Source organism: Prionailurus bengalensis, chromosome B1, assembly GCF_016509475.1.
Source record: "Prionailurus bengalensis isolate Pbe53 chromosome B1, Fcat_Pben_1.1_paternal_pri, whole genome shotgun sequence".
NCBI classification, from domain to species: Eukaryota; Metazoa; Chordata; class Mammalia; order Carnivora; family Felidae; genus Prionailurus; species Prionailurus bengalensis.
In genome coordinates, this window is record NC_057344.1 from 169348443 (window position 1) to 169368709 (window position 20267).

The following is a 20267-nucleotide window of genomic DNA, read 5'->3' on the forward strand; positions in this document are numbered from 1 at the left end:
TGTTATATATCACTAATACTCTCCATTTAATTATACTTTAATCTCTCCTCTTCTGTGCTTTGCATCTCAGAGTCAATAACTCTTTCCTCCTCCCTCGCATGCCCTGTCAACTTTCCTGTATCTGAGTAATTTTAAATGAAATCCTATTTATCATTGTTGACACATACCCCTGTTGACACCAAGATTATTAGACTTAATTTTTTATGTATAAAATAAGAAAAAAAATCCTCGTAACACTACCCATTAAAACCAGCATCGTACCTCTATTATCTTTTGGTCTTTAAAAAGTGTCTAGGGGCGCCTGGGTGGCGCAGTCGGTTAAGTGTCCGACTTCAGCCAGGTCACGATCTCGCGGTCCATGAGTTCAAGCCCCGCGTCAGGCTCTGGGCTGATGGCTCGGAGCCTGGAGCCTGTTTCCAATTCTGTGTCTCCCTCTCTCTCTGCCCCTTCCCCGTTCAGGCTCTGTCTCTCTCTGTCCCAAAAATAAATAAACGTTGAAAAAAAAATAAAAAAAATAAAAAGTGTCTAACAAAAATTCCTAAAACTGTCGGTACTGTTTTTTTCTGCTACAACTGATAGATCTTAGTTTTTAGAGCTACTTTTACGTAACGTGTTTGTAGAGAGGATAAAATTTATGAGAGGAATCAAGGTTGTGTCTGAGGATGATAGCAAACCATCATCATGAGCCCCCAGAATTTGCAACGGATGCTGCACTGGTGCTGACTGGTGGCAGAGAATCTCTGAACACATCTATGCAATATTTAAATGACAGTTACGGTTAACACATGAAAAACCCAAACGATGATGTGTTTTATAAACACAATGTTAAATAATCTCTTCAATAATATATTTTCCCTAAAGGGTTTCTATTTTCTCTCCTTTGGATCATATACATAGTTTAAGCTACCAAAACTCATCAGCAAGGCTAAATTATCATTTCCATCTAAAAAGCTAATTCATTAATTATTAATGCCTGAAACGACATTTAGCAAATACAAAAAGTGGAAAAGGAAGACTCCTAGTGGGAGTGATATAGTAAAAATCTGGCTAAAATTTTGGATTATGTAATAAAATGCCAAAGAATTTCTAAATGTTTCTGGCCAGTATATATATATATATATATATATATATTTAAGTTTATTTATTTATTTTGAGAGAGAGAGCACGAATAGAGGAGGGACAGAGGGAGAGAGAAAGAATCCCAAGCAGGCTCCATGCTGAGCACGGAGCCCAATGCAAGGGGTTGATCTCACAATCCTGGGATCATGACCTGAACCAAGATCAAGAGTAGGACAGACTTTAATTTTCTATGAGCCACTTGGATGCCCCATTTTTTTAAAAGCATATATCCATCTTTGAAGAGAAAATTGCCAGTAACCTAGTGTTGATAAGTAAAAAGTCTCTACCCGAACTTTCTCTTAGGATTTTTGTTTAAATTTGACCCTCCTTTTGTTTTTAAAGGGATTTTTAACCGTCCATGAAAATATGCCTAACGTTATTTTCATATCACACGTAGGAGAGAAATAAGAGGGTGTCCTTTAATCAAGTAGATTTATAATTGTGTTTTTCTAATAACTAGAAATTTTTATAGTTTGGAAGATAGGACCACTGTCTTCCATGCGTGTTCAGAATCCTTGGTGTCACAAGTATTGACTCCTCATAGTTTTGTCGTTTAAGACACTGCCATGGCTGTATTTCCCAGAGGTGTGCTTTAATAGTGTTTAGTATAGGTGTTTTTGGTAGCTTGCTACTTTCAATCATTTTAGAGACCTAAAATATCTGAGAAGACTAAAGTGTTTGTTCAGAGACATGCCGGAAATAAAAGCTTAGCCTGTCTTTAGATTCCGTTATTTTGACCTCACCTAGTTGCTATTGTCCACAATGTATCTAATGAGGACACTTAATAACCATGAATACTCACAAAAAGAGGACTTATTTCCCTAATTCAGAATTTTCTTGGTATAAACCTTTCAATGTTAGCGAAGAGTTTAATTCTTCATTACCTCACAGACACAAGATTCTCTCTCTTCCTTCATTTCTCCCTCCTTTCCTCTTTCTTTCTCTCTTGCTTTCTTGCTTTCTTGCTTTTCTTTCTCTTTTATAAATTTGGCTTCCCTGTTTTGCAGTAAAGCTGGCGCCTGAGTTGTTAAGAAGGTCTTCTGTGATTTTTGGTTTTGTTATTACATGGTTCATGGAGCAGAGAAAAGAGAAGTCTGAAAATAAAAGAATTTTAGAAGACCTTGTCCCAAGCTGCTTAACTGAATATGAATTATAAAATGAATCCTAGAAAAAAATATTTCTGGTAAATTTATCTTTGGCTCTGATTGGCTATGGGGGTGGGGAGTTCCCATACTAAATTGTTACTTTCCCATACTAAATTTACTTTCTACTCATTACCTTTGGAACATTACACAGATTTTATTAATGACACTATCCTTGACTATCACAGTGTTATATTCCTAAGCAATGAATTGTAAAATCCAGTACAAAAATAATCATTTGAGGGCTGAGAGAGAGAAAGGGCAGTAATAATGCATTACAATGAGGCTGGAGTAAATAAAACCTTAGTATTATTTTATATGATAGGATGATAGACAGGAAAAGGAGAGTGAGAGGAGAATTCAGCAAAATGTAGAAAGCACGAGAGAAAAGAAACTGTTGAGAAAAGACAGTACAACAGAGAAACCGCAAATGGGAAAACGAAAAAGATAAATGCAGAACACAACAGTTTAAGGAGAACGAGAAGAGTAGAAAAAAAGAAAAGGTCAAAAGTGAAGGAGAAATAACCAAAAATGAAACTAGTATGAAGAGAGGGAAAACACGAAAGAAGGAAAGAACAGATGAAATATTAAATCAAAGATGCTTTAATGAGATACAAATGAAAAGAATGATATAACATCCTTTTTATTTGAGTTTGTATCCGAAGCGAGTGATTAGCATACTCAAAGTCATTTTGATGTGATTTGAAATGTTGTTGTTCAGAGTCGATGGCCAAGAAAGAATTCTTGAGGTATCTACGGTGCAAAAAGGTGGTTTTATTAAAGCACAGGGACAGGATCCGTGGGCAGAAAGAGCCACACTGGAGTTGTGACAGGTGACTGATTATATATACCTTTAGGTTGGGAGGGGATTAGGGATAGCGTAAGTCTCTAAAGAATTTTGGAAGCAAGATTTCCAGGACCTTGATGGGCTAGCTGTTGTTAGGAAAAGGTCATTTACTACTGTTTAGTAAAACCTCAGTCATGAAACCCTTCAGATATATATCCAGGGGGTTCTTTTGTTTGGAGTATGATTGCCAACATATATTTTGGGGGGGTTAGAGACGAAGTTTCCAAAGGAATTTTTATATGTTAAAGTAGATTCAGAGGATCCTGGGGAGAAGACAGGGAGGGATAAGGTTAAGCTAAGCTTGCCTTTGCCCTTAGCAAGTGTCAGCATCAAGGCAGCTGAGCTCTGAGAAGAAGGTCACTCTGCCTGTCTCAAGGAATTGCCAATGGGCTGTAGGCCGTAAGGAAATTTAATTTTTTTCTTCTGCCTTTGTTTCCCACATCAATTTCACATGGGAAAAATTTCAGCAAAATGCGAACCATTTAAACGCTTTTTATGAAGAATAAAATTTGCTTTCATCTTTTATGATTCTCCCAGTGTTTCGTGTGTGTGTGTGTGTGTGTGGCATGTGTTTGTGTATTTACAGATTCAAGGCTGCTTCCACTGGTAATTTTCAGTTATATCTTTATATTTAACAAAACGATTATTTAATTGGACTTTTCTCAGGGAGTTAACATAGAAGAAGGCAGAGATTAATATTCATTTCAATTCTACAATTTGAGGTTTTGGAAAGAGGGACTTGCCTGATTTGAAACAATTAAATGATTAATTAAGTTTTCCCAATAGAGTGAAACCTCTGCTATTAAAATTAAAATTTGCTTTATCAGGGAATAGCTGTCTGTAACTTCTATAATATTAATAACCAAATGCAAAAGGAAATAATGGATGAAAATAGCCCACAGGAGAAACCAAAACCATTTATATCAGTGGAGGTTGAGATGTAGAGCTTAAATTATTTCACAAATGCAATATAAGACATCTATATAATGACAGAAAGAAAGCAAGTTTCAATGGTCAGAAAAAGGGTTGCTGAGGTTTTATGATTAGCTATAGGATACATTTAAGTTTTTCTGTTGTTATGTAGTTAACACTTGCTAATGACTTAGGATCAATGTGATTAATGGACCATTCTCTCTGCAAATTTGTTTTCTGTGCTGCAGGAAGAAATACCAAGCCGTAGTGGAAAAAAAAAAAAATTAAGGCAAGAACAATGACTTTACAGAGGATAAAAGCAAAATCTGTCAAAATAGCTCTAGAGCAAGTCCAAGAGGAGCCCAGCTCTCTTTCTGGATGTTGCCTCTGACAAGAAAACAAGGGGGAAAGCTTTACCCGTACTCACTGGAGATTTTAATTTATTTTAACAGAAGCACTTCCAAGATCACTGGTTTGTAAAATGTGCCCAGAGCTGAGCCCTTAGGAGCACTTCCAAACAACAACGTATCATTTTCCTCTTTGCCAAATCTGTTTATTTATTATTGAATACACATCCCCTTGGCCTCAGAACAGATTTTTTTTTTAGCCACTAAAATGAATCCCAGTTATTCTGTCTTAGCATTGGAAACTGTAAGAGAGGTAAATATACAGTCATAAACACAAAAGCCTATAATCTCCAAGAATAAAGTATTTGTAAAACCAGATAGACTCCTCCTGGTGCGAATGCAGGAGGTGATGCTTGTGGAATGGCATTGTGTCTGCCATCAGGGTTGGTGAGCAAAGGGATAAAAATTTGAATTCTGCCTCCCAGATACCTGGTCCTGCCTGAGTTAGAAAGCTTGGGTTGTTGGGGTGCCTGGGAGGCTCAGTCGGTCAAGCGTCCAACTTCGGCTCAGGTCATGATCTCGCAGTTCATGAATTCAAGCCCCGCATCAGGCTCAGAGCCTGGAGCCTGCTTCAGATGCTGTGTCTCCCTCTCTCTCTGCCCCTCCCCCACTCACACTTTGTCTCTCTCTCTCTCTCTCTCTCTCTCTCTCAAAAATAAAGATTAAAAAAAATTAAAAAAGAAAAAAAGAAAGAGTGGGTTGAGTTAAGGAGACGTGATTGCCCAAATCATCTGTCCTACCACAAGAACCAGCTGGCACAACCACAGCACGGGGTTGCTTGTTCCCACTGGGCTAGGAGGAATGGCTGTTGAAGCTCAGAAGGAAGAATTTTGAAAACAAAAATACAGTTTCTGTTTTCCTCTTCTCTCTTCGTCTCTCAGATATTTGCAGGGAATGAGTTTAAGCCCATTGGTTCTGCCTAGATCCCTTTACTGAGCCCCACAGTAACTTTGCTAGTTTTCTCTTTTCTCTAAATGTATCTATCGTTAGATCAACAGGCTTCTAGAGTTCCATCACGGCAAAGGAAATTAATAAAACGAAGCAAACTACTGGTTGGAGTAAATCACACTATGTATTCATGAACACTTGTCAAATGAGGAGCTCGCAGCCAAAGAAAACAGCTCCGAAATGCAACCCAGTACTATTGCCTGCTATCTTGCTATCTCCCCAAGAACCTCTTGGGAGCTGGCCTAAATCCTAGACCAAAGGCAATCAGGAAGAAGAGAAGGAAGGGAGCCCCTAACTTGAGCCTTCGGCACCAGTTCTGAAATCAGGGCCTGATGAGGTACAACACTGCCTTGTATCGTGTCTCCCCAAAATTCATATCTTGAAGTCCTAACTCCCAGAATCTCAGAATGTGGCTGATGGGGTCTTTAAAGAGAAAATTCAGTTAAAATTATGTCATTACGCTTGAGGGTGAGATGTGAGTGGATGGAAAATTATCAACAGGAAGCGTCAGGGACAAAGGGGAAATCTGGCTAAACCAAACTTTTAGGATTCTTACTGAAGGCAGGCCAAGAACGCCATCAGATATCTAGGGTGACCAGGTATCAAGATGGGGAGGGGGTTCTGGCTAAACTGATTCAACAAGATACAGTATTCTTTTTTTTTAAAGGAAATGTTTAAAAAAAATTTTTATGTTTATTTTTGAGAGGGAGAGACAGAGCATGAGTGGGGGAGGGAAAGAGAAAGAGGGAGACACAGAATCTGAAGCAGGCTCTTGGCTCCGAGCTGTCAGCACAGAACCCAACGTGGGGCTTGAACTCACAAACAGCAAGATCATGACCTGAGCTGAAGTCAATGCTCAACCGACTGAGCCACCCAGGTGCCCCAGTATACCATATTCTTGCTAAGACTGGACGATGGAGAGGAAAACACAGAAGCCCCAGAGTCACAAACTAGCTGAGAAGACAGTTCAGGGGAGCTTAAGTAGAGTTTGGTCAAGAGACAATCTTTGTCAGCCCTAAGCCAATGCGACTGGTATCATGTTGAGGTGATGAGAACACAGACTGTGACAGAAGGAAGATCCTGTGAAGACACAGAAAGAATCTTGATCAGCTGTAAGCCAAGGAGGCAACCCTCAGAAGAAACCAAACCTTCCAGCACCTTGATCTTAGACTTCCACCTCCAGAGCCTTGAGAAGATAAATTTCTGCTGTGTAAACAGTCCCACCCCCACCCCAGTCTATGTCCAGTCTATGGACAGTCATTACACCTTATAATGCCCAACTCCATGTAGAAACCACACATCTGCAGTTTCTTGTTCCATACCTTTCTGAGAAGCAGTGACCAGACATTATGCTGAACAGCAAGCTCCTTCAGGATACTTCAGGATACTTTTCATTCTTTGGGACTGTGGGTGGAAATCTCTCTAAAAGGGTGAAATGTGCCACAGAGCGAGTTGAGAAAAAAAGGAACATTTGGGGGAAGCATGAACTTGTGGTTTAGATATGACCTGAAACTTTGTTATCTCTGGTTTGGGTCCGTAAATGCAGCAGAGTGGGCTAGGTTTTAGCGGCACCAAAGGGAGCGAGAACAATCTGGGTGAAGGAAAATAGATTAGCAAGTGGGAAGCTATGCATTGTTTACAGCAAATTCACAAAGGAGTCACACTTCCTGACAATTACATTCTATTCTAATGATCAGTAAAAATAACTTGAGGTTAAGAAGAAGTTTAAGGCCCCATTTGTTCGTTTATTTTACTGTTGCCTGGCTCCTCCAAGGCACTGATTCACTTAGTATTTATCTCTAGGAAAGTCTATTTTCCTCTCTCTCCTACACATACTCATTAGTGTTTTTGGAGCCTCTGTGTCTTAAAACTGTATGAGAGTGACTCATGGTGTGAGTCCCTAAAGATAATGGAGGAAGAACAAATTCTGAGTGCTTTCTCCGGGTCCCTCCTTTGTCCTGTCACTTCCATAAAATTCTGAGTGTAGATACTTGCTGTGGGCACATCTAGTGATGAGGGAGCCATGGGGCAAGCTGAGGGCAAAATAGAGGCTAACAACACCCCCCCCCCACCAGGTGGAATGTTGGTGATATTCCTCGGACACTCCTGGTTACCCAAGAGCAAAGGAAAAGGGTTTAAGTGTTTGCCATGGTGATGTGGGAAACTAAGGCAAATGAAAAATTAAATTCTGTACTGTCTACAGCCCATGGACAAGTCCTTGAAACCGCAGCGTGACCTGCATCTAAAACCTCAGCTGCCACAGTGATGACAACTTGCTGGGGGCAAAAGAGAATCTTAGCTTAACATTATCCCAACCTCGAGGATCCTGTAAGTCTACTTCCTTTATCTCAACTGCCCCAAGATGTATGCTGGCAATCATACTCCAGGCTTATGGCTCCCCGATATACATCTGAGGGGTCTCATGACTGAGGTTTTATTAAATAGTAGTAAATGTCATTTCCCTAGCAACAGCTAGCCCCTCAAGGTCGTAGAAACCTTGCTTCCAAAATACCTTAGAGACGTACTCTATCCCTGATCCCCTCCCAACCTGAGGGTATATAATGACTTACCTGTCTTGACTCCAGTGCAGCTCTTCTTGCCCTTGGGTCCTGTGTCTGTGTTTTAACAAAATCTTTTTTGCACCAAAGATGTCTTCAGTAATTCTTTCTTGGCCGTTTCTCCGGACCACTCCACCATCACCCCAAACTAGTATAGCACTTACTCTATGACATTGTCTGTGCCAAAAAGCTGAAGATGTATTTTTTTAATGTTTATTTATTTTTCAGGGAGAGAGAGAGAGATCTAGAGAGCCAGCGACAGAGACAGAGTGTGAGTGGGGGAAGGTCAGACAGAGAGGGAGACACAGAATCTGAAGCAAGGTCCAGGCTCTGAGCTGTCTGTTGGCACAAAGCCTGATGAGGGTCTCAAACTCACGAACTGTGAGATCATGACCTGAGCTGAAGTTGGACACTTAACCAGTTGAGCCATCCAGACACTCCCTGAAGATGTATTTTTTAAATTTAATCTCATAGCTTGGATGAGACAGGTTTTGAATTCAGGCACACATCACTTTCAATGAAGTTTTTTTTTTTTTACTAGCTGTGAGACTTTGAGCACAGCTCTGGGTCTCAGTTTCCTCATCAATACAATACACGTCATGGTATTGTTCTGAGAATTGTATGAGATGCTGTATAGAAAATGCTTAGTAGAGTCTTAGTAAGATGGACTAATATCTCAAAATAGGTTAGTTGCGATGATGAATATGATAAAGATAAAATAAGGATGGGTTGATGTCCCCACTTAATAAATATAAATGTTGAAGCTCAGAAGAATTGTGTAATTTGTCCAAGGTCATGCAACTGGTAGGATACATTACTGGAATTTTAACCTAAGTCTGCAAGCTTAACCACTTCGTTATATTGCCTCTTAACTCATGGTTACTGGACCTCCACCCTGTAGCAGCAATGATGCTAGCTTGGGAATTACAAAATAAATTGTGATATGAGCCTCCAAACTAAAGGAACTTATATCTGTGACTTACCCCCCTAAACACTGTGGCCACTAATGTTGAGAAGTATGTTACACTTTCATTCTTACCGTAAATGGGCACAATCATTTCTTTAAGAAATCTATGCAATCCTATTTTCATTTTACATTACTTATTTCTTTCTGCTTTTTTGGGAGGGTATGCCCTGCGGTATCATGTGAATTGATTCTAGACAAAGCACCGCATTTAATAGTACTGGGTTTCCTTTTTAGCTCTTGGAGTTCCATAGCATATTTCCTTTGTTCTCACAGGATGGCTTAATTTACTTGATATCTTCAGGTTGCATTTGGGGGTATGGGCCAATAAATGCACGATGGTTATATACTCAGAAAAGCCAGACAGCTATCTGCAGAGAATATGAAAGAAGAAGCTTTCGTATTATTAAATATTAAAAACATAAAAATTCCAGCAATACCGTAACAAATGAATTAAAGGAAGGCAACTGAGAATTAAAACTTCAAGCCTGCCATTAACTCACCCCAAGAGAGATTCCAGCATTCTCTGTACACTGAACAATGAGACACAACACAATTGCTTCATTCTCAAGGCACAGTGAGTTAAGAGAAGCTGTGACCCAAAGTTATAAAAACAACTGTTTTGTTGTTTTATTTTTTTCCTTCTTTAACAAAGCATAGGAAGAAGCCTAACTTCGTAACTGACATCGTATTACTTTTAGAAGCTGAAATTTAAGAATTATTTCAAGTGGAATAATACATCTGGTACCAATTTGATATTGCACTAAAGAATTTTTGGTTTAGTAGCAAATTTAGTGTCTCATGCATAGTAAACTTTCAAGTTCAGGACTGAATAGGTTTTTAGATAATTTAGCAAATAAAAAAAAAGAACAGAATTGTTTTTCAGATATCTTAATGGTAGAGGAAGAAAATGGGAAGATGTTGGGCCTAGATATTCTAGACACTTTGCTTCTTTGGGAAGATTACTCTACCATTTTCTTTCTCATGCAAAGGAGTGTAAGTGAAATCAAAGTGTCATTTATAAATAAAAACGATCTTAAAACCACTAAAATTTAAATGAAGCAGAGACAAATTCCAGTACTTTATTATTGGTAATAATTAGTTTGCAAATGTCTACCGTATATTGTGCCTCACCAGTATATCCAGACCCAGTGGGAGAGAACCACTTGACAATAGGAAGTATTTGTAAACAGGTAACACTTAGGTGCTGTGACAGATGTTTGTATAGGGCTCAATGCAGGCACCCGAGTAGTGTGGTCATTAAAAAGATACAAAGATACTGAGTGGAGGCTTTTTTTTTTAAGCACAAAACTTTGAAAGTGAATTCATTTTCTTTGATGCATAATCTCTGAGTCTCTATAACAGCTATGATGAAGTATTAATTTTTTTTTTCTTTTGAGGAAGTGATATTCCACATCAGGCTGAAAGAAGAAGAGATACTTACCAGTAGAAATTGGGGAACACCAGCTGAAATGGGATGTCAAAATTCTTCCAAGGAAAGGAAGCTTAAATATCACACATACAAGACTTGGATATCACATCACAAAGATATTGAGAGAAATGAAGTAACACGACTCACTTGGACATCTCCGAATAGCTTAGAGTGCCGGGTGCTCTTTCAGGGATGGGTAGAAAAATGTGTGGAAGATAAAAATGAGCTGGGCCATTATGATTGGTTAACAATTCGCATAAGTCTCTTGTGTGTCAGCACATCTTGTAGACAAAGACACAAACATACTTAGTTGCAGACTATCTTTTTAAGGATGTTATCAAATAAACTCGAAACAGAAGTAAGGTTTGTTTAGTGCCCAGTACAATAAAGAGAGTATCTTTCTCTATTGCAAACATTTAGCAGGTTTTCTTGCAGCCCAGTCTAAAATACTGGATTTGTCTAATCTTGGGTTTTGTCAGGTGTGATACAAACCTATGTGTGCAACAACCTCCTGGGCCCTCGTCAGTATTGTCTCCATGGGACTCAGGGAGCAAGAGGAACCATAGGCACGGGAAGCTCATACTGTGTGCTGCCCCACAAATAATAAAACCTTTGTCTATCACCCAGAAGTCTCATTTCTTCTACCAGGACCTGTAAAACTATAATAGACTAAATTGTCAGCTTGTAAATAGGGCAAGATCTCAAACCCTTCACTGTTCTTAACAATTTATTGTTCTAAATTTATTCATCTCTTCCAACAAATATTTTTAAATGGCCCTTATGATCTCATAGGTGTCCCAGGCTTCTAAAGAAGAAAAAGGAACATTTTCTGCACTCTCATGGATCTTACATTCTAGTGTAATTGGAAGAAGATCAGAGAGGACACCTCAATAAGTAAGATATATGATATATTACATAATGATTAGTGCTTTGCCGTAAGGTCAATGAGAAGCGGGTTTCAAAGTCATGACTGAAGTACGATACCTTACAATCTTCAATAGGATCCTTAGGAAAGTTTTGACTGAGAAGGGGATATTTGAATAAAGATCTTGAAAAGTTAAGGAAAACTTTGGAAGGTTATTTGACGGTTTCTTAAACAACTAAACATACTCTTACCATACAATCTAGCAAAGACATTCCTGGTTATTTTCCAAAGGAGTTAGGAGCTTATGTCCACACAAGAGCCTGCAAACAAATGTTTGCTGCAGTTTTGTTCATAATTGCCAAAACTTGGAAGCAACCAGATGTCATTCAATAGGGAAATGTATAAACAAACTGTAGTTCATCCACGCAATGAAATATCATCGATCAAAGAAAAAGAGCTATCAAGCCATAGAAAGACATCAGAAGAATCTTAAATGTGTATTGGTAAGTCAAAAAAAAAAAATCTGGAAAGTCTATGGACACACTGTGTGATTCCAAGTATATGGCATCTGGAAAAGGTAAGACCATGGAGGCAGTAAAAAGGTAAGTGGCTGCCAGGAGTTCAGGTGGAAAGGAGAAGAGATGAGTAAGTGGAGTCCAAGGATTTTTAAGGGCAATGAAACCATTCTGTATGATATTATCATGGTACATTACTGTCATACATTTTTCAAAACTCACAAAATTTACAACACAAAGAATAAAACCTAATGTAAACATGTAAACTATGGATTTTAGCCAGTTATATTATATCAATATTATCTATTAACTATACAAATGTACCACATTTAATAATAGGAGAAGCTCTGAGCACTGGGTAAAGAAAAACAGGAGAACTGTACTTACATTCCACTCAATTTTTATGTAAACCTAAAATTCCTCCAAAAAATAAAGCCCATTAAAAAAATTGTTTCTAGGAGCACCTGGGTGGCTCAGTCGGTTAAGCGTCCGCCTTCAGCTCAGGTCATGATCTCACAGTTCATGAGTTCGAGCCCCGCATGGGGCTCTGTGCTGACAGCTCAGAGCCTGGAGCCTGCTTCGGATTCTGTGTCTCCTTCTCTCTCTGCCCCTCCCCTGCTCATGCTGTGTCTCTCTCTGCCTCAAAAATAAATAAACTTAAAAAAAAAAACTGTTTCTAACTTAAGGAAAATGCCATTCGGAGAGATAGCACAAGAATCTAGTCACAAGGCATAGCAAATCCAAACATCCTTAAGCAGGAACATGCCAACATGTCAAGAGTGAGGAGGCCAATGTGACTGGAGCAAAAGGTGAAAGGGAAAGACTGGTAGCAAATGAGGTCAGAGCACTAACAGCATCACACTGTGTAGACAGGTATGGACACATTGGCTTTTCTGAGTGAAATGGGGGGCTGGTGAAGGTTTTCAGCAAAAGAGTAATACCATCAGTGTTAAATTTTAAATGGGTCATGTTGGCTTCAGTGTTGAATATATTGTGGGGAATACAAAGATAGAAACAGGCAGACTAGTTAAAAGTCTTTTGCAATAATCTTGGAGATAAATGATGGCATTTAGACATTTTGACCAGGATTTCCTAACTGAGCACCTGAAAGGATAGAATGCAACTTTACACAGATGGAGAAGATGTGAGGAAGGCACCCTGGAGGACAAGAGGAGGAAGTGGGTTTTGACTGGGATAAATTACAGATACATAATAGACATCATAGCAGAGATATGGAGTAGGTGCGTGAATATTCAATTTTAGGTAGAAGTCTGACAAGAGATATCAATTTGAAAGTTATGAAGGATGAAGCAACAGCAGTTAGAAATTTGAAGAGAAAGGAAAACATTATGAAATAATTGTCTAGAAGAGCCTGTAAATATAGAATAATGCAGGGTGGCATTAAAGACCCACTTGAAATTTGTGGTCATAACAAGTCAGACCAGTCAGCATGGATGAGTGCTCTCTCAACAACATTCAACTGCTTAGCTGTAGGAATCGAGCAGGCAAAAAAGCAAATTCAATGCTTCCCCTCCCCACAGCCCCACCACCATGTAACTAAGGGCTCATTTACTGCAATTCTTTTTACTCAGTATGTCATTTCTGTATTTCAACAAAAAATCACAAGGCATACTAAAACAGCAAAAAACGCAGTTTGAAGGCACAGAGCAAGCCTCAAAACCAGAGTCAAATGTGGCAGGAATGTTGGAATTATCAGGCTAACAAGTAAACCGAACTATGATTAATATGCTAAGGGCTCTAAAGGAAAAGGGTATAACAGGCAAGCATAGATGGGTGATGTAAGCAGAGATGGAAAATCTAAGAAAAGACTCAAAAGGAAGTGCTAGAGATAAAATAAATGGTAACAGAAATCAATATCTTTGATGGACTCATTAGTAGACTGAATACCTTTGAGGAAAGAATCTCTGAACTTGAGGATATATCAATAGAAACTTCCAAAACTGAAAGGCAAAGGGGAAAAGATGAAAAAATGGAACAGAATATCCAAAAACTGGTGCTGTACTCCGAAAGGTGCTACATATGTATAACAGAAATACCAGAAGGAAAAAAAAAGGGAAGGAACAAAAGAAAAATTTGAAGCAATAATGGCTAAGAGTTTCCTCATGTCAGATGCCAAACCACAGACCCAGGAAGCTTACAGAACATCAAACCAACAAACAAACAACTCTGTCCAGGTATATCATACTCAAACTGCAAAATCTCAAAGACAAAGAAAAAATCTTTGGAGCAAAGATAAGAATTATATCAACTTCTCAGAAACCATGCAAACAAGAAGAGAATGGAGTGACATTTGTAAGTATTGAGAGAAGACAAAACAAAACAAAACACCCTCCTGTCTAGAATTCGATAGCATATGAAATTATCCCTTATAGGTGGAGAAATAAAGACTTTTGCAGATAAACAAAAACTCAGGTAATTTGTTGCTAGTTGGTCTGTCTGACAAGAAATATATATATTTTTAATTTTTTAACATTTATTTTTGAGAGAGAGAGAAAGAGACTGAGCATAAACTCGGGGTGGGGAGGTGTAGAGAGAGAAGGAGACACAGAATCCAAAGCAGGTTCCAGGCTCTGAGCTGTCAGTACAGAGCTGGCTGGGGGACTTGGACTCAGGAACCGTGAGATCATGGACTTAACCGACTGAACCACCCAGGCACCCCTGGCAAGAAATCCTAAAAGAAGTTCTTCAGAGAGAAGGAAAATGATAGAGGTCAAAAGCTCAGAGTTACATAAAGTATAGAAGACTCCCCCTCTCTCTCTACCTTTCCCCCACTCACACCCTGTTTCTCTCTCTCTCAAAAATAAATGAACATTAAAAAAGAAATTGGGATGCCTGGGTGGCTCAGTCGGTTAAGTGTTTGACTTCGAGACCCTCGTCGGGCTCTGTGCCGACAACTCAGAAGCTGGGGACTGTTTCAGATTCTGTGTCTCCTTCTCTCTCTCTGCCCCTCCCACAGTCACACTCTGTTTCTCTCTCTCAAAAATAAATAAGCATAAAAAAATAACGCAAGACATAGTGAAGGTAAAATAAGGAAAGACATAGTGAAGGTTAAATAAAAACTTACTTTTCTTATTCTTAATTGATCTGTTAACAGCAGTAATAATAGCAACTATGCATTTGATGATTACATTGATTTGAATGACAGCAATAATATAAGGGACAGGAGGAAGGAATTAGGAAAATTCTGTTATTATAAGGTATGTGCATTTCCTGTGAAGTGGTATAGTATTATTTGAAAGTGGATTTGTATTAGTTGTAAGTGTGTATAAACAACTCTAGGGCAACCACTAAAAAGGTGTAAAAAAAGAAATATAATTGGTACACTAAACTGATGGGCCCAGATATCAAATTGTCATCCACATGAATACTGAAATTGTCAAGAGCAAAGACAGAAGTTATGCTGAGAAAATAGCCTTGATCCAAAAACTTAAATATTCAACAGATGAGAGAAAATAATCTTAAAATCTGTAGGAGTTACAAAAGGGATAGTAAGTGGTATGGTTTGATGAAAGAGAATCAAAGTTGGGAGATTTTAGGAAGGAGGGAAAGAACACAATCTGGAAGCAGCAGATGTGTAAACTTTGTGTTATAGATAATAGCGAGCAATTTAGTATATGGCCAAATTCACACTTTAGGGAGACCACTCTGACAACACAAGGCAGTGAGGATTGGATTGATGGAGACTATTGGGAGAGTCCTATTCAGAGGTATTGGGAAAGCCTGGAACAGTAAGATAAGAAAGGAGAGAACAGATATTAGAAGCTAAGAAAGGAGAAGCACTTAGATTTGGTCACTGATTACATATGAAGCATTAAAATAGAATAAGGATCCTAGGATCATTGTCAGTTTCTGACTAAGGTGACTGAGTAAATGATGACCAAAACAGGGAAAAGAGGTGGGAGATTCTGAAAATCTTCTTTGGGAGAAGGATGAAGAGTTCAATTTTGACCAATTAAATTTTGGATTCTTGTGAGACACTGAAGCAAATGTGAAGAGGGAGAAATTCAGGATGACCTCTGGATTCTTGTACTGGTTAACTTAATAAATGGGAATTTTCTAAACTGTGATCAGGAATATACAAGAATGACCAAGTTTGGAGGTATATAAAATAAGCTAATTTTAAGAAACAGAGAGTCTAGTTACCTGTAAATAAGATATTCTGTGTAAGGTAGGATTAAGTTCAGAAGACTATAGCAGAAATTCACCACAAAATGGTGAAATCCACAAGTTAGTACCTTCTTTCTCTCTTATGGTAAAGAAACATGAAGGTAGGTAGTCCAGGTCTAAAAAAGTCACTTGGTCAACCCAGATGTACCATAATTATGAACTGTTGTCCAGCTTTCAATTGTTAAAATATCGAAAGACAAAAGGCAAACTTGCAAACTTTTCTGTGACAATCTAATATATTAGGCCCAGATTAGTTATTTGCACATAACAAATCTTTTCCAGATTTCAGAGGTGAAGTTACTTTTATCTTCATTTTATAGATGAAGGAAAAGACTCAGAGAAGCTAAAGCTAAAAGGTCAGTTGTTAGCAAAAGACAGAAACAAGTTTTCTGACTGTATATTCCATGTTCTTTCTTGGTAACCTACTTCCATTCTTGGGTTTCAAGCACTGGCTGTGGAGTTTTAGGAGAAGGGCAGTGCTAAAAAGTGAGAGAATTGAATGAGTATGGCTAAGACATTGGGTATAGAAGAAAATAAATTATTTCAGAAGCCTAGAGAATTCAGGAGTGGAGAGTGAGGATGGTACTGATTGTTTATATAATGCTTTTGCTACATTATCTATTAGGGATGTTTTAAAGAGAAACTTTCATTGTATTTTCCAGTGTGTGTTCTAAAGCAATTAAGGAAAGATAAAGTTTACCTTTCCAAGGCAAGTGTATACAGATGTGTGTATATATATAAATTTCTTCATGTATACTTTTATATAGGTTTTCTAAGTTTGAAGAGGTTGAAGCCTTCCATATAGTCACAACTTTCATTGATAGAAATTATTTTTCTCCCTTAAAACTGACAATGCTTAAGCTTATTTTTATAGTGAGAGACTGGTAGAGTGATAATTTTCTGCTGGCTCATGTTAAAAAGAAAGCCATGGACCCCAAATGGCAAAATGGCATCACTTAGGTTAAAGCCCCAAGTTAGTCAACCAAGACTTAATACCTCACTGAACTGCAGTTTCAACTCCCCAGGAATCTAACCTTTAACCCTCAGTCAGGAATTGTCTAGTTAGCACCAATATGATAATCTGTCAGATGGATCTTCTTCATCCCCCCCCAAAGGAAGTTGAGACAGTTTTCCTACTAAGATTCATTTGTTCCCGAATGAAAGTGATATCCTTTGAATAATCCTTTTTTTTCTGTTTATGACTTCCTTTTCCTACCTTTATTATTTTAATATTTATTTATTCTGGAAGACAAGTTGGGGAGGGGCAAAGAGAGGGGAACAGAGGGTCCAACAGCAGCGAGCCTGATGTGGGACTTGAACTCACAAACCATGAGATCATGACCTGAGCCGAAGTTGAACACTAAACTGACTGAGCCACCCAGGTGTCCCCTGTGCCCTATCTTTAAAAACCTTTCCCTTTCCATAGCACTTTGGAGCTCACCTCTACTAGTACATAAGACGCTATCCCATTCAGGCATTGATTCCTAAAGCCAATCAGATCTTTAAAATTTACATGGTTTAGGGGTGCCTGGGCGGCTTAGTTGGTTAAGCATTCAACTCTTGATTTGGGCTCAGGTCATGATCTCATTAATGGGAGATAGAGCCTCACATCAGGCTTTGTGCTGCGCATAGAGCCTGCTTGGGATTCGCTCCCTCCCTGTCTCTCTCTCTGCCCCTCCCCTGCTTATGCTCGCTCTCTCTCTCTCTCAAAATAAATAAATAAACAAACAAATAAATAAATACGATTTACATGGTTTAATTTTTGTTATTTAACACTAGGAAACTACTATTTACATACATATAAAAGCTACACTTTTTTCATGCAACCAGAAGACATGGTCTGAAACTCTGAAGTATTGATAAAGCTTAATCTATGGGGCATTATATCTATACTGCTAAAACAACACACACTGATCTCAGGGATGAATCCCTTGGAATTTGTAATACTTTTTCACAAGTCTAGAAACAAATGTTGGCATATGTCAGACTTCATGGAATGGCCATATTCTAATAATAACTGGCTGTTATGCAGCATCTTATAAGAAGGAAAATATTTTTTTACTTATGAAAGTTGTGAATTTATGTAGGCTAAGCTCTAAGGTTAATAGAAGAGCTATAGTAACTAAAAACTTATCTGACTATGAAATTAAAATAATTAAGATATTATCTGTATTATTAGCATCTGCATCATTTAAGAAGTTGTCACTTAGAAATTGCCTAAAAGAAGAATTGGTTCAAAGTGATTGGAGATATTTGAGAAAAAAACAGCTAAGTTATTTTTCATTTACTGAAAACCAACAAGAAAATTCTAATTCCTTTTAAGGAAAGAACATTTATTCATCCATTGTTAATCCATTCATTTACCCATTCTTTAATTTATTCAACACCCATTAATTTCCTTCTTTACACTACATATTGGGCCTGTGGGATAACGGTTTTTAACCAAGGATAATAGCACCCACTTAATGGGCATTTGAAAATTTGATTTATTCAGTTGGAGCCATGAATGGACATTCCACGTAAAGAAGAATAATTCTACCGAAAAAGTTGTTAATAGCACTTCCATTAAGAAATACCGTGTGCACAGTAAAGACCTTAACTTTAAGGGACACACAGCTTGGTGGAAGAGTTCTAGAAATAAATGATAATGTGTTCTCCTGGATGGCAAGTGTTCGTATGCAGCCATTCATTTGTTGTAATAGGAGAACAGCCCGGCAGAGAGGCAAGAGGGGCCTGGAAGCTTTCTCAGGGAGATCATCCATGAACCATAAAGACTCAACCAGGAAGAGAAGAGAGGTGACAAGTATTCCAGGAAGAGCTGTGATGGCCAAGGCAAGGAAGCATGAAAGAGGATGGGGAATGTGTTCTGCAAAGTGAAAGCAGCTGGTTGGCTATTCATAGGTAAATGCAGAAAAGCAGAAATGCAGAATTATGTGGGATAATAAGTCCCGAAGAGACAAAGTACAGGTCAGGTTGGAGATGAGGAGGCAAGTTAGGAGGCTGTGGTCGTAATCCGGTGAGTAACTGGCCAGGGCTCCAACTGCAGAGGAAGGAGTGAGGGGATGGAATTGCGAAAATACCATAGATTCTTTGCCTAATACCTATACAGGTTTGCCCCAGTATCTAAAAGCCCAGCGTTCTGTGAAAACTTTTGTAAATTGAAATGGCATAAAATGAAGAAGCAACTATCATTAATTTACAAGGAAAATTTTTGAGTTTTCCCAGACCCAAAAAATAACCTCTTTGACCCTTTTCTGATACCTTAGGACACACTTTACTAACAGATGCAAAATAAATGGAGATAAAGCACGGACGCTTACAGACACAGCTCAGAGCCACTGCAGCTTGATGCTGAGATGCGGAGTGTAATTCCCGGGAAGGAGCCTGAGGGGGGCCGTCTCGCTGCTGTGCAAGGGTGTATGCTGCAAACAGTGAATGCTATTTTCGCTTTCACCTTTTTTCATAAAAGCGAAAATCCTCTTTGGATTTCTTTTGGTTAACCAAAACAGGTACTAATGTAAGTCTTTCATAAGAGTAAAGTGGCTGAATGGAAACTTTCAAAAAGCAGGGGATACCTGTGTATCAACATACAACCGAACATCTCAAAGCAAATATCCCAAACACCCTTTTTTGAGGACCTGAGGAAGGCGGATTTGTCCTAAATATATGTCTTAATGTTTCCTGTCGTCTGAAATACCTTTAACATCAAATGAGTAAATTCATTCCAGCAGGTCTGTTTGGAATAGGAAATCTATTGATTTGGATAAGGACGGTGTATCATGTTTAGCTAGTAGAAATAGCAAGTATTAAGTCAGTGCATTTAGGGGAGCATGTACAGATCACCACAATGTTAGAGAAAATCAGGGTAGGATAAAAAGGAGAGAAGACTACAGAATGCTTGCATTCTTGTGATTCCCAGAGTCAGATGAGCCCAGATGAAAGTAGTAATTTGAAAAAATGAAAGAGCATATCCAACTGAGCCCAAATTGTTCATTACTACACTTGGAGTGACTCCAAACACAGGTGAAGAATAGTATAGTGAAAAAAAAATATTTACAGTAAAACCTTGGATTGCAAATAATAGGTTCTGCAAATGTTCCTCAAGATGAGCAAACATTTCTAATAAATTTTAACTTTATAAATGAGCTATGTCTTGCAATACGAGTAGTACGTGAAACTGAATGTCACATGATCACAACTGAGCCAATGGTTCTTGAAATTCCCTTTGATATATATGTGCTTTGGATTACAAGCATGTTTCTGGAACAAATTATGTTTGTAAACCAAGGTTTTACTGTATATGTATATAAATTAATTCAACAGAAAACAAAAAATCTACATTCAAAGATTTTTTTCAGTGATAAAAGAAG